Genomic DNA, 13,170 nt, shown 5'->3' with positions numbered 1-13,170 from the left:
GCTCTGATGTGCTTGTCCATCTGGAGAGGGAATGTCCCAAAGGATGTTGTGAATAGGAACTTGAAGTGTGAAAAGACGATACCCAGTAAGTTTGTCAATGTCAGAGCAAGGAAAGTGTCAAGTAAGCTGTTACCCCCTGTCAGTATGAGGCTTGTGCATCCTGACACCCTTTGCTACCAAAATAAATCCTCTCCAACTTGGGATCTTTAGGGCCCCTTTCCTGCAATAGGGACCACCAGATACCAAATTCACTGCATTGGACTCTGAGCTTCTGCTTGTTTATAGAGGAGAGGAGGCCTAAATAGTGGTATTGCTGCAAGTTTCCCAGGAATAAATTTGGAGCTTGTTAGGGACTGTTGATCCAGATCAAGGTGGAGCACTTATGCATTAGCGAATACAAATGACTGACTAGTTCTGGGAACACTAGAAATTTAAAGTACTGTGGAGGCTCTGCAGGCCGTGCTTGGAGAAGGGACCAGGTATACATTTTATAGAAATACTGTAAAATATTTTCAGGGATATCACTGGTACTGACATGTGGGGAAAAAATACTAAAAAAAAAACCCTAATAGCCTCCAGGCAAATAAGTAGAGGTTACTGAATGGAATCCCAAGTAAAAGTAAAGCAAGCTCAATCTTCTGAGTGGATTGGAAATGGAAAAAAAAGTCTGTTTTAACATTGATCACCTCCATCCACATGTTAAGAAATTAGGTGGATGACATTGATTACCTAAGCAGTCATGGGAAGAGCCAGAGGTGGAGTTTATAACTTAGCAATCAACAGTCAGGTGCTGAGAGCCTTTGGGTTTGTGTACAGCCATACAAAGCTATTAAAAGGGGAGTGGGTGTGGATAATTATTCCCTGCTCCTCTGAGAGGAGTGTAGTGATTTGTTTGAGGGCTTGCAAATTTAGAGGACATTGTAGCAGATCAACAATATGGAGCATAGAAGGTAGCAGAGGTGCTTCTTAGAATACCCAGAGTAGTTACCATAAGTTTCCTTAAGCATCATGGAAAGCATGTGTCTAAGTAAGATCATACCTAGGATGTTGGAGTTCCCCAAGACTGCAGTTCCTCTGACTGTATGTCCCTTAGGGAAGCCAAGCTTAACTGTAGCTATGGAAATAACATGGAGAGTGATCTCATGAATCCACAGACCGCAGCGGAGCTGCAGGGGGTAGTCCTTGTCAGTTATTTCTGCATTGGAAGATTGCATAAACTGCACCCTCCATGCCACAGAGAGGGATTGGCCACCCTGTGCTGTTAATTGTACTCCCAAAAGGTCATGGAGGTTGGAAGATTCATGGCCTCTGGGTTCCCAACTGGAGGAGCAGTGGGAGAAAGGGCACATTGGCCCTTACCTCCCACCAAGGAATGTTGGACATTGTTGGAAAGAGCAATAACACTGCCGCTGGCACTCAGTGAATTGCCTGTCAAGGAATGCCCAAAGCTAAGCAGACTTTCCAAGCTTCTAAGTGTTTGGGGTCAGGGCTTTGGCACATGGGTTTGGAGGGATTTTTGACTATGCAGATAATGGGTGATTTTGACAGTCAGAATGGCATCCTCAGGAGACAGGAAGAACAGGCATGGCTTTTGCAAAAACTGACAGTGCATGGGACTAGGGCCTCTATCAACATCAGATGAGTTCTGAGATGACCAGGACCTTCCTAACTATTCAATGCCATTGGATTTCAGAGGGACTGCCTCCCCATAAGTGCTCATCTGCCTCTGAGGCAGTAGCAGAGAATGTTTAATTACTAGCTTAGCCATGCTCAATTCCCAATCTACAGGAATTGTCAGGGAATAGCTAGGAATCCCAAATCATCTCAGGAAATTTCCCCTCAGACCCATGTAAATGGTGCTGAAAAGATACAATCCGTATTTCCCTCCAGAGCCTGACAGCAGGACTCCAAAATCCACTACACACCACACTTGCAGACAGGTTAAGTAACAGCCTGGAGGTAACAGGTGTCTGATAGCATTTGCCCAATTCAGTTAAGTTCGTGCTAAAGAAGGAGCATGTGGCTATACCCACTACTCTTCCAGCACCATTGTATTTTTTAACAGGTGTTTGTCTGGGTGGGATTTTGGGACAGTGAGCTAAGATATATCTTTGTATGAATCCATCACACTAGATATTTCTGAATTCTGGATCAACATCCGTAAGCCCTACAAAATTTTGTTTCTGACATCCCCTTTTCCACAGCCTCTGATGATTTTTTTTTCTCAAATGGATATAACTAGCAGAGGGACCATAACATGCTCCAGCTGCTCCACATTTGCCTGGAGGCTCTTAAACCATACAGTGTCTACGACCTTCTATCATATTTGGAGTGTCCTACAGGATCTGAGCTAATTCTTCTGCAGGTGGGCAAACTGGGTGTTGCCAGACTCCAGCAGTGCTCAGTAGCTTTAAGTCAGTGAGCTACAAAGAATAAACAAGGCAACATCCTTTTCATTATTTATCTTTCTGAGTTAGCTAAAAATCTGAGGTCCATGGGCCAGGTAATCCTAAGGCAGCTATTACTGGGTCGAATCTGGTCATGGTGTTCTATATCATGTCCTGCTTTTGGCACTAAAAAAACGCACATAAAGCTGTATTTGCAGTGTTGGTTTGGGATATGATAGCAAACACATGACTTGCAGTTGAGGGCTAACTAGTTTACTGAGAAACTACTGAAATAAAATGAAAGCAATAAAATATTATTGGGACTCCAGTCAAAACAACAACCCTAAACGGCGAGCTTGGGCTAATATCTAGGCACACAAGTCCACAGATATGAAGCAAGCTTGCAAAACCAGGGCATGGTTTCTTCAGAGGAGTTATTCAGAGCCAGTAGTGAGATGGAAGTTCTAGATTTCCCATCTGGATAAGTTCCTTTTATTTGCATCATCATAAAATCACTTTCTGGACTCATCAGACCATTGTCACGTTCTTGTGAACTTTTTGGTGGTTGGGTGTGGGGAGTCCTACAGGTGTAATGATGGCATAAGGCACTACTAGCCTAGTATTTCATTACCCTGATCAAAATTGTATCCCCTGGCTCTTTATTCGGAAGTAATTAATGTTTGCCCTCAAACATTTGTTTGTGATCTAAACTTAATTTTGAGTCATCTCATCTCAAAAGGTAAAGCTCATTCTCTCCCTTCAAAAATTTCAAGTTACATATTTTCAGTGAATCACAAACACTATTTTTAAAAATATAGTTTAATGCACTTTTTTATGCAAGCGGTGTCTGAGTTTGAGCTCTCATCAGTCTTTGCCGTAGTCAGTGAGTTTATATTTAAATCTGGTCTGCATTTAAGGCTTTATATGAAGGAGTACTACTGTGAGTTGATTCAGCAGAAATGGATGATACATCATCCATGGAATTTATGAAGGGTAAAGTTTTTGGTTTTGAGCTGTCAGTGTGGGAACCATTCCATACACCTGATGCTGTTGTTTCACCCCTGACTTTACTTTCTGCAGTTCTAGCAACTGATGAATGAGAAGCTCTCTTCAAAGAGGAAAAGAAAGATTGAAAAGCTGTTCTCTGTTGTTCAGGTGAGCTTCTTTGTGTATTAGAAAAATGCCTAAAACACAGAACAAAATTCATGTTATTTTAATCAGGGGAGTCCCATGTAGTCTTAATGGATCTCATCAGGGATGCATAAGAAGTTACTACATTTTCATTTTTCAGGATTTGAACTGACAGGTATATCACATTTCATAAGTTTTTTTTTTTTTTTTTGTGTATCGGCTCTGAGAAATAGTACTTTGGGACTTTTAATAAATTATCTTTTCAATTTCATTTGAAAGGAAAAAGTATTCACTGTATGTGTATGCAACCTTCTCCAACTTTTATCACATTTTTGCAAAGTTTTTATACTACATTTGGCATAGCAGCCTTCCTTTAATATCCCTAATATTAAAGTCCTCAATACTTTTTTTATTTGTACAGAGTTTTTACTATCAAGAAACACACAATATAGTAATTTGTGGTTGCGTATAGAACCTGAAGCCTGTTGCTGTGCGTGCCTTCAGCTCATGCAGAGATCAAAGGTGAACTAAAAAGTCTGAATACCATAGACATGGTATATGATTGAAAGTGCTTACCCTTTTTGTCTTCTGTACTTGTAGAAAACCACACCACAACATATTATCAATATTAAGGAAAAGGCCAGAGTTATGGATGACACAGCAAGTGTGACATTTACTTTAAAATCTTCTTGGCTTATTTCTTGAGCTGTTTTCCTTTGAGGTAAATCATTCCTGTCTGACACTACGACAATAAAGCACACCAACTGTACATCAATACATCAATTGTATTCAAACAGGCAATGGACACAGAAAAGGATTATACCTGTGCAATTTTCCAATTCAAATTAGCACTTCTTAATAAAAGGTCTAGTTTTGCCAAAATAAGATTTTTTATTTGTCCATATAGTAATGCAAAGTAAGTCTGCAACTGCTCTAATAGCTACTTGATTTCATCATTTTGTTGCTTGTGATGCCTATAAAAAGGAATGAAACTTTAAGTTGTCTCCAGTGAGTTAATTATTTCTCTCTTTAACATTTTTACTGCTTTTAACAGATACCTCTTTACAAAAAAAGAAACCACAAAGAATAATTTCTTTTCTTACAATTTGCTTTGTAGAAGTATATTTGCTTATTATCCCTTTGTTTAAGAAATGAGATTGGGATATTTTTCCAACTACTCAGAAATAGAAGCAAGATAAATTATTTTGCCAGATTTGACAAGTATATGCTGTTGCTTCACTCACGAATCAATAGAGATCAAGAACATGCCAAATTCTAACAGTGCTCTCACTTAGGTCAGTGAAACTTCTACCATAAATTTGTGGGTGAAGATAACAGTTGCAATAGTAGTAAAAGGTTACTGAAAGGATAAAAAAAATAGATAAACAAACTCCAGAAGGTTTGAAGGTTTTGGGGTAGATGCATGTCTCCAGTCTTAAAGTACCTATTTCCATGACTTTTCCACAGCATGCTGTATGGCCTGGGATATATCTCACACTCTCTGGGCTTCTGTTCATCTACCTGCTAATTAGTACATGTTTCAAGAATGGGGCTTCCCTGTTGATTTCTCCTTGTTCTATGACTCTTAGATAAAATACAACCAACTCCCTTGACTTCAGGTTTCTTCTCCATTTTGCCATGAAATACAGAACGGATCTTGGTCTACTTATACTATTGAATTTGAAATATTAAAGTTTTTTTTAAAACTTATTTTTTTTTCTATACTATACCATCCTGAGACTTGACTTTGCTGGTGCTTTGTTTGAGAACATTAAGATAATGGGGTCCAAATCTTGATTCTGTGGGAAAAAGAAATGAGAAGAAGTACAAATGTTACTTCTCTGATAAGAGCAGTGAAAGAAAAAAAAATAGTTCAACATCTGAAATCAAAGAAAAGGACATGAAGTGTGCATAGGAAATACGCTCATTGCTGTCAAAAGCTAAAGAGACAGAGAAATTACAAAGTGAAATTTCCTAGAAGACATGATTAAAAAATGCTAGGAGCACTTTCTGTAGAAAAACAGCAACAAAGCTTTTTTTTTTTTCTTCAAGATATTTTTTTCTCTTCAGTTTTGCACTTCTGCAGCTCTTAAAAATTTGAGAGCTTGAAATTGTTGTTTTGAACTTATCAAGTACCTTGTCTAGAGTTCAGTGAAACTGAGAATCATGTCAGATTAGTGTTTTTTTTTTTTTTTTAATTACACTATAGTGCTAGAAACCACAATGAAAAAACATGAGTTAGCTCTTACCCACTGCCTTCTGTTCCTCTTCAGCTCTCTGGATGGAGAGGAATTTTGCTATGAGAAGTAATACACAAACCAAGTGAAGTTAGGTGGGGGAATCTTTTGGGGACAGAAAATAAATACTTATGCAGATCCCAACCTCTGCATATGGATTTTAGGCCAAACTATTTTTTGCAGAAACCTTTTCTAAATTTACATTTAATAGCCACATTAAATGGAAATGAAAAATGGCCACATGTAAAAGGTGATGCGTCATTTGCCTGTGGTATACTGGATGGACAGTTTTTAATTGAGTCATTTTCATGCTTCTCAGTAGTGAAGGTGATGAGGGTGAGGATCAGAACAAATACATTACTTCCTATATGCAGTAGCTCACCTAGCAAACATTACTGTATAACTATGGGGATCAATTCTCACTGTCTTCAGTTCTTGTCTAAATTATAACAAAGATACCTTAACGGAATCATTCAGGCACATGCACACCTGAAAACTGACTGTAACTGGATGTACAGAATGCTGTGTTTGTTGGTAGATACCTCTGTGCTGGCTTATTTTCCACAATGAATTCATATGTGGACTCCCTTTAAACAGGGACTGTTTAAAGTCCACAATGCTGATCAGAGTGATCACCAGTAAGCACTCAGTTAAATCTAGTTGGTGAAAAAACGTGGGATCTGTGGGATCTTATTTCTCACACAAGTCAGTTTATCTATATAAATTTATTTTGTGAGAAACCAGGCAGCAGAATACTTATTGCCCTCTGTCATCTGTCTTCCTATGCTTTTGTTTCTTAGTCTGTGACTAATTTAGGATTTCTTGGCCTAACCGAGAATCTTTTTATTTCATTCTCATGATGGTTTATCAGCAGCAGCATGACACAGGAATAACTCGGAGACGCTCGACTGATGCTTGTGCCCAGTTAGGCACTTGATTCTGGATTTTATAACTCCTTAAGCTTCTGCAAATAGCTTCTAGCTATTCAGATGGTATATTCTGCTACTTACAATAGTCTTGTAAATGCCGTGCAGTCTTCTTTAACAGATCTTGTGTGCCATAAAGTTTGGACACAGATGGACTTGCAGCAATTTCTAAATGAATACATGTTAAGTTAAAATCTTTCTTTGAGATACAAGTTTGTGTTTTTTTCTACAGAACACAATGGAAATTGTTAAAAAGAAAGATAAATTCACCGCGAATGCTGATTTTCTAGCCACCTAGTTGTGCTCTAACTAGTGGTTCATTAAATGCAGTCACTTTTAGAGACAATAACTATTCTCTAGTTCGAAAATTTGAGTTGCACTACTCTGTAACTATCTAAAATACCATAGAAATATTCAATCTGAAGGTCAGACATAATGATTTCTTCCTCTATTTTTTAATTAATAACTGCTTTATTTCCAGCCTACATCATGCTTACAAATGAGTAAGCTTTTTCACAACTTTCCTGTATATTCATTTTGAGGACTATTAAAAGCAGAATTCCTATCTCCTTCTCTCCCTTTACCCCTCCATCCCCTCCACACACTACACAACATGAGAGCCATTTAGCAAAAATCTGTTCCTTACAGGAGTATTCCATAAATCCATTCTTTACCATTGCATGGCTCTGGTATAATAAATTCGTGTATTCCCAATGGTGCCAGAAATAAAGCCAAAGTGATTCTGTCCTGAAGGCATTCTGTTCTGTTCTGTTCTATTTTTCATACAGTCCCATCTGTAAGCACTCCACATGTTATGCCATGTTTCAAGAATGTGACTAGTAAAACAGTACATGCATTTGCAAAGCCTTGTTCCTACAAACTCTTGGATTGGTGTTAATGGCTAAGCCATTCAACTGGCTTGCATAGAGACAGCAAATCTGAGAGAAAATATTTTGAAGATGAATTGTGAACATCAAGTTTGTCATATAAAAATTCCATTTCACAAAACATTTGCTTCTCTGACTCTACACTGACATAATACTCATACTGTGGAACTTAATTTCATTTTTACCAGTTTCTGTAAGGTTTTCCATACCTTGACTGTGTTCATCATCACTGTTTTCTTCAGCACCATCTTCTTCTTCATCCTCCTCCAAGTGACTTTGAGGTAAAGGTACTTTCGAGTAATCCACAAAACGGAACAACTCTGTTACAAAATACAAAAATTTCGAGAACTATATTTGCTAATTTTTTGACAAGCTGCAAAATGGGTTTGCTGCAACAAGCAATTCTGAAAACATTGTTATGTAAGTGCTGCAACAGTACTGTTCACTTTTCCAAGATGCTGTTACTCATTGCATAAAGAAAATCTGAACAGTTATAGGAGATCATATTTCCAAACATGGCATCCCTGTGCCATCTACGTACATGCATTAACACTGATCAGCTGTCCACTGCATCAGGCTTCCACTTCCCTATTACCCTCAGCCTTCAGGGTATAGCATGCCAATCACAGTATTTCTCCATCAGGCCAAGAAATTATCCATGCTAAGAAAACTAGCCCATTCTCAGGTTTTGTTGTGTACCATACTACATGCAATGGTCAGAAAGCAAACTTTCCTTTGTTTACTGTGTAAAACAAAGTTTTGTTGTCTTCTGTTTGTGCACGATGAATCTCATCCAGTCAAAAATACAATGTATGTTAGTAACACCGTGCTGTAGTTCTTGTGGACCAAATTCAATCTACTCCTCCACAGCTGGAGGAGTGGAGATCAGGAGCAAATCTTATGTAATTCAAGATTCAATTCATTTCCTGGGTCAGAAAGCTATTCTGTAAGTTTCTCTCTGGCCAGAAAAAAAGTGCTATTCTCTCTAGTTTGCTGAGCTCTAATGCTTATGTTCTGCCTGGGGTTGGTATAGCTGCTAGTGATCCTGGAGAAGCCCTATGCACTTTCACCTCCTGTTCAATATTGTACCTCCACACAGTCAGCACAATCACTGTAGCATGTGTTTTCAAACTTACCATGCTACAAGAAAGACCATTCTAGAAAAGAATGGTCTTGTTAAACTTTTTTTTGGAAAATAATTATTATTTAACTACAAAGATAATGAGAGAAAAAAAATCCTTCTATCTCTTTCTATAGCTGAGCAGAAGCTCTGTTATTATTTTTAGCAGAAACCGGTTTGGATTAGGACATACCTTCAGAAGGTGGAACATGCTTTCCGAGAGTCCCCACAGAAGTTAGGAAAGATAAAAAGATAAGCCACAGGGGATTCATGCTGCTTCTGTGGACCATGTCCTGGAACTACATTGCTGCTTTTCTTAGTCACTAGTGTCACATTCTGGAGTACTGTGACATCACCTTGTATTTAGGGCTATAGGCAGTGAGTCAGAGAAGAACATAATATTTGCTTTCTGCAAAGATACCTACCACAAATGACCTTGGAAATAGAGACGACACATCTTAACATAACATAGTTATTTTTTGAACTTATAAATTGAAATGCAGAAAACCATACAGACATACAAGAAGGACAGAGCTTCTCCTTTCTCCTGTGATTTCTTCAGTGTTTAACCATGTTATGAGTTGTTTTGGAGGTGGTGGTTTTATTGTTTATTTTTTAAAGTTCTTCTAAAAAATAAAGTCCTCTTCTGCTGAAAATTACTACTGCAGCATGCACCCAGAGCTGAGGTACCTGCTGCCTGTGGAGAATGCTCTTTGGCCCAGGGATGTCCTGTACTTTGAGGCCCGTGTTTGCCTTGAGGACAGGGAGTTTCACCTTGATGGGCAAGATAACAATGAAACTGCTGAATTGTACTCTAATGATGTGTCAGAGATGCAACAGGCAAATGAAAATTGGAAATGACAGCCAACCAACTCCTCCGGCTGGACTGTGGGTATCCCTCTGCTCCCCTTAACCTGAGATGCTGGGCTAAGATAACTCCTCATAAGGCTGAAAGTCCCATGTACACTGAGGGCGAAGACAAGCACTTTCTAAGACATGCAGTGTAATTCACTTAGTTACAGTAATTGCTATTTGCTATTTGGTAAGCCTGTCCCTTATAATAATCACACCAGTTAATGGTGGATGCTTATTATCACAAATAACTTGGTTCGTGAACAGAATCGAATAACTAAAGCCCACTGTTTTTTGCCCCTCTGAATTTTTTTACTGTCCCCTTCAATAAGGTAGCACAACACACCTCTCCCGTGCTCTCTGGAGCCAGCACCACAGAGCCAGCAAGTTTCATCTGAATGGTGAGCATCTGCTTGCAGCTCTCAGGAGGAGGCTGCTCTGAGCGGCCAGGGAACACAGGGAGGGCTGGATGTCATTCTCCAGTGAGGGCTGAAAGGCTGCCACATAAAGAAAGGGAGTAACAATGTTAGCCATCTCTTTGCAGAGGCACCCCCCAGTGTTACCCTCCAAGCCATACTGGCCCTGTTCAGCTCTTGTCATGGTGTGAAGGGAGCTGGTGGGGCAAGGGGATCAGCTGCAAGTTGCTGCCACTCAGCAGTGCCCTCCGATGCCCCTGACCTCTTCCTGCACCCCAGAAATCTCCCTGGAGCAGGGCACACTGCTGGAGCAACCTGAGCTCCCTCCCCGGGGCTGGGACAACTTCCCCACACAGCTGCCTCCTCTCTGGCAGGCTTGGCCCCAGGGAAGTGGAGTAGCTGAGGCAGGGCCAGGGGCTGACCTGGGAACCAGCAAGGCTTCCTTCCATCCAGCCACCCCAGGCTCGTGGAAGGCCAGGCCTTGCGCCAGGCACACTGGGCTCTGTCAGCCACAGCGCTGGCTGCTGCAAGGGCAGCTGGGCCTAGAAGCAAGGGACAAACAGAGGGACCCCAGGGCCTGTGGCTCACCAAGGAATCACACAGCCGCCTCTTGCAAGGATGCCTGAGAGTCCTCCACGTAACATGCAGGCTCTGCTGCATGTATTCTGCCACGTGGCTCCTGCCTCTCACCAGCTGCACAGAGCACAAGAGCACGGGCCTAGCACAGAGCTTCCCCACAGAGCCAGGCCAGGACCTGCTCCCTGCACCTCCTGCCTTTGCCTTCTGCATCAGGGCATGGAGGGCACCTCCCAGGCAGGAGCCGTGTGGGGCTGAGCTTTGGAGAGAGCAGCAGGCGGCGTGTGGCCTAGTGCTGCTGAGGAGCCGGAGTGGTGACAAGGCCCACGTGGGCCAGGGTCTCTGTCAGCAACCTGGCATGAGGCCAGAGCTCACAGAGGGGCCACCCCAAGAGCCTGCTGGGACCATGCACTTGAGGAAAGGCGTCAGGCACACAGGAGCACGTGGTGCTCTTAGTGCTGGAGGAGTGCGGGGAAGGCACAGCCGCGTTTCGCATGCAGAGCTGTGTGGGCATGGGCAGGCCTTGTGCATATGGCACCTTTGGCCACCAAAGGCTCTCCTTAACAAGCACTCTCCAACCCTCCAGCTCTGCTGTGTCTGGGTCACGTCCCTGAGCTGTGCCCACTTCAGGAACACTGCAGCGCAGACAGGGCTTCCCAGGAGGCCCGCAGAGAGCAGCAGAGAGCGGGACATGGCACTGCAGTCCGGGGAGGAGGCTTGATGGCCCCCCAACCCCGCTTTGGCTCGGCCCCTTTCCTGGCTCTTTGGAAATTGATACCTGGGCCACACTCTGGGTCTCATCATGCAGGTGTAAGAAGAGCAGCAGAAGGCACTTGTGCACTTTCTTCTTTATCTGCTTCTTCACTTTGTCCTCCACCAGCTCCATCAGCTCTTTGAAGTGGCTGATGGAGAGCTCTTGAACTTGGCTGGACGCCTGCGAGGAGAGAGGAGGGGGGACCTGAGCCTCGGCTGCTGGCTGCCCACGCTCAGCATCAGCAGTAGTGAGGCTGATGTGCAGAGGGGTGCTTGGCACTGCAAGCCTCTACAATGGAGCTGTGGGCCCCATGTGCCCCTGGTGCCAAAGGTGAGGCCAAAACAGCTTTACAGAGGCACTAGCTTTCCAGAAGGGGCTGTGGCCAGGGAGAGCAGAGTCAGGAGTGTCTTCTGGGCCTGAAAGTGCCTTCCCTTCCCAGCTCCACTGACACCAGGTAGCCACGGCAGGAGCTCGCACAGCCCATTGCCCTGGAGGGGGAGGAGCAGGGGACTTGGTTGATCCTCCACCACAGTGCCCGACTTGCTGAAGCACAGGTGCTGACAGCATGTGGTCCTGCCTGACAGAGGTCACTGCAGGAGCTCTCTCAGGCTTGGAAGCAGCCTGAGGAGAGAAGCCAACAGAAGCAAGACGTCTTTGGGACAGAGGCTTGCTGAATGTCCTAAGCTGTGTTCAAGCATGCTTTGGAGGGATAGCTCAAATACAGGGCATGTTGCAATGCTGGCAAGGTGTTGGGGGCTGCCTCAAGGTTGCCTGCCCTTGAGGTTCCTTCCCTGCAGACAGCAAGGGCTTGAGGAGCTCTCTGCTCAGCCTGGTGATCCTCCTTAGAGCCCTCTCATGCTCAGCTGCTCTTGGGTACCCCATGAAGGGCAGCAGCAGCTGGCAGAAGGAAAGCAATGTTCTGCCTTGCAAGAGCACCACAGCTCTGCAAGGAGCCTTGGCAGCTCTGCCCAGGCTCTGGCAGCATTTAGGCAGCGTGTATGCAAGCCCTCCTCAGAGCAGGAGCCTTGGTGGGACAAATGTACAGGCTGACTCACTGTTCCCTGGAGGCTTGCAAGGGCAAAGATGAGATACAGCCCATTGAGAGGGCAGAGGAGTCAAGGTTCTGGGGTGAGTTCCTCATGCCACGTGGGCAGGTGGCCTCTGTTAATCACTGCATTTCTCAGATCTGTGGAAGAAAGCTCAAGGAAGGGGATGCACTGCAATGTCAGCTGCTGACTATGTGGGGCCTACGAAGAGGACTTGATCTGCTCTTTGCTGCAAAGATAAAGTTTCAGTGGAGGAGAGGATGTTGGCGAGGAGGGACTTGGCCTTTCCCTTGACAACAAAGCACCCTGTGGAAGGGGGCTGGCCTCTGCCTGCATCCATGAGACTAATTGTAACCCTGCTGCTTCTCTGAGGGCATTGACTCCTCTCCCTGCAGCATGCCCTGCACAGGCCCCTCAGGGCAAAACAGGCTTGCTGGTGCTGGGCAACCTCTTCAGGGGCAGGAGAACCCAGGGCCATGTGCACAGGCCTCCCTGTAACCTGGCCCACAATGATGCCCTCACAGGCTTCTACCTGAGCCGTTTTTGCTCAGCCTTCTCCCTAGGCGCTCCGTGGCCTGCCTGGGAGCTAAGCATGATGGGAAGGGCTTCTTATGGCCAGCTCCAAACAGAAGTTGACTGTACTCACCGCAGCCCTTGCTCTCCAAGAGGCAGAAGGGAGAGAAGCCCTTGGCTTCTTCAAGGTTTGCCCTGGCCAACTGGGGCAAATGCAGTCATCCTGCCACGGAGCACTTGACACAAGAGTCCTCTCAGCTTGTCTGCTGGCCCTTCTTCACCTTCACGTTCCCTCAGACAGACTGGCACCTCAGAAAACACTGGG

Source organism: Tinamus guttatus, unplaced genomic scaffold (genome assembly GCF_059628265.1).
Source record: "Tinamus guttatus ecotype Peru unplaced genomic scaffold, ASM5962826v1 Tinamus_guttatus_pri_ptg000276l, whole genome shotgun sequence".
Taxonomy (NCBI): domain Eukaryota; kingdom Metazoa; phylum Chordata; class Aves; order Tinamiformes; family Tinamidae; genus Tinamus; species Tinamus guttatus.
Note: the sequence above shows the minus strand (reverse complement) of the source record.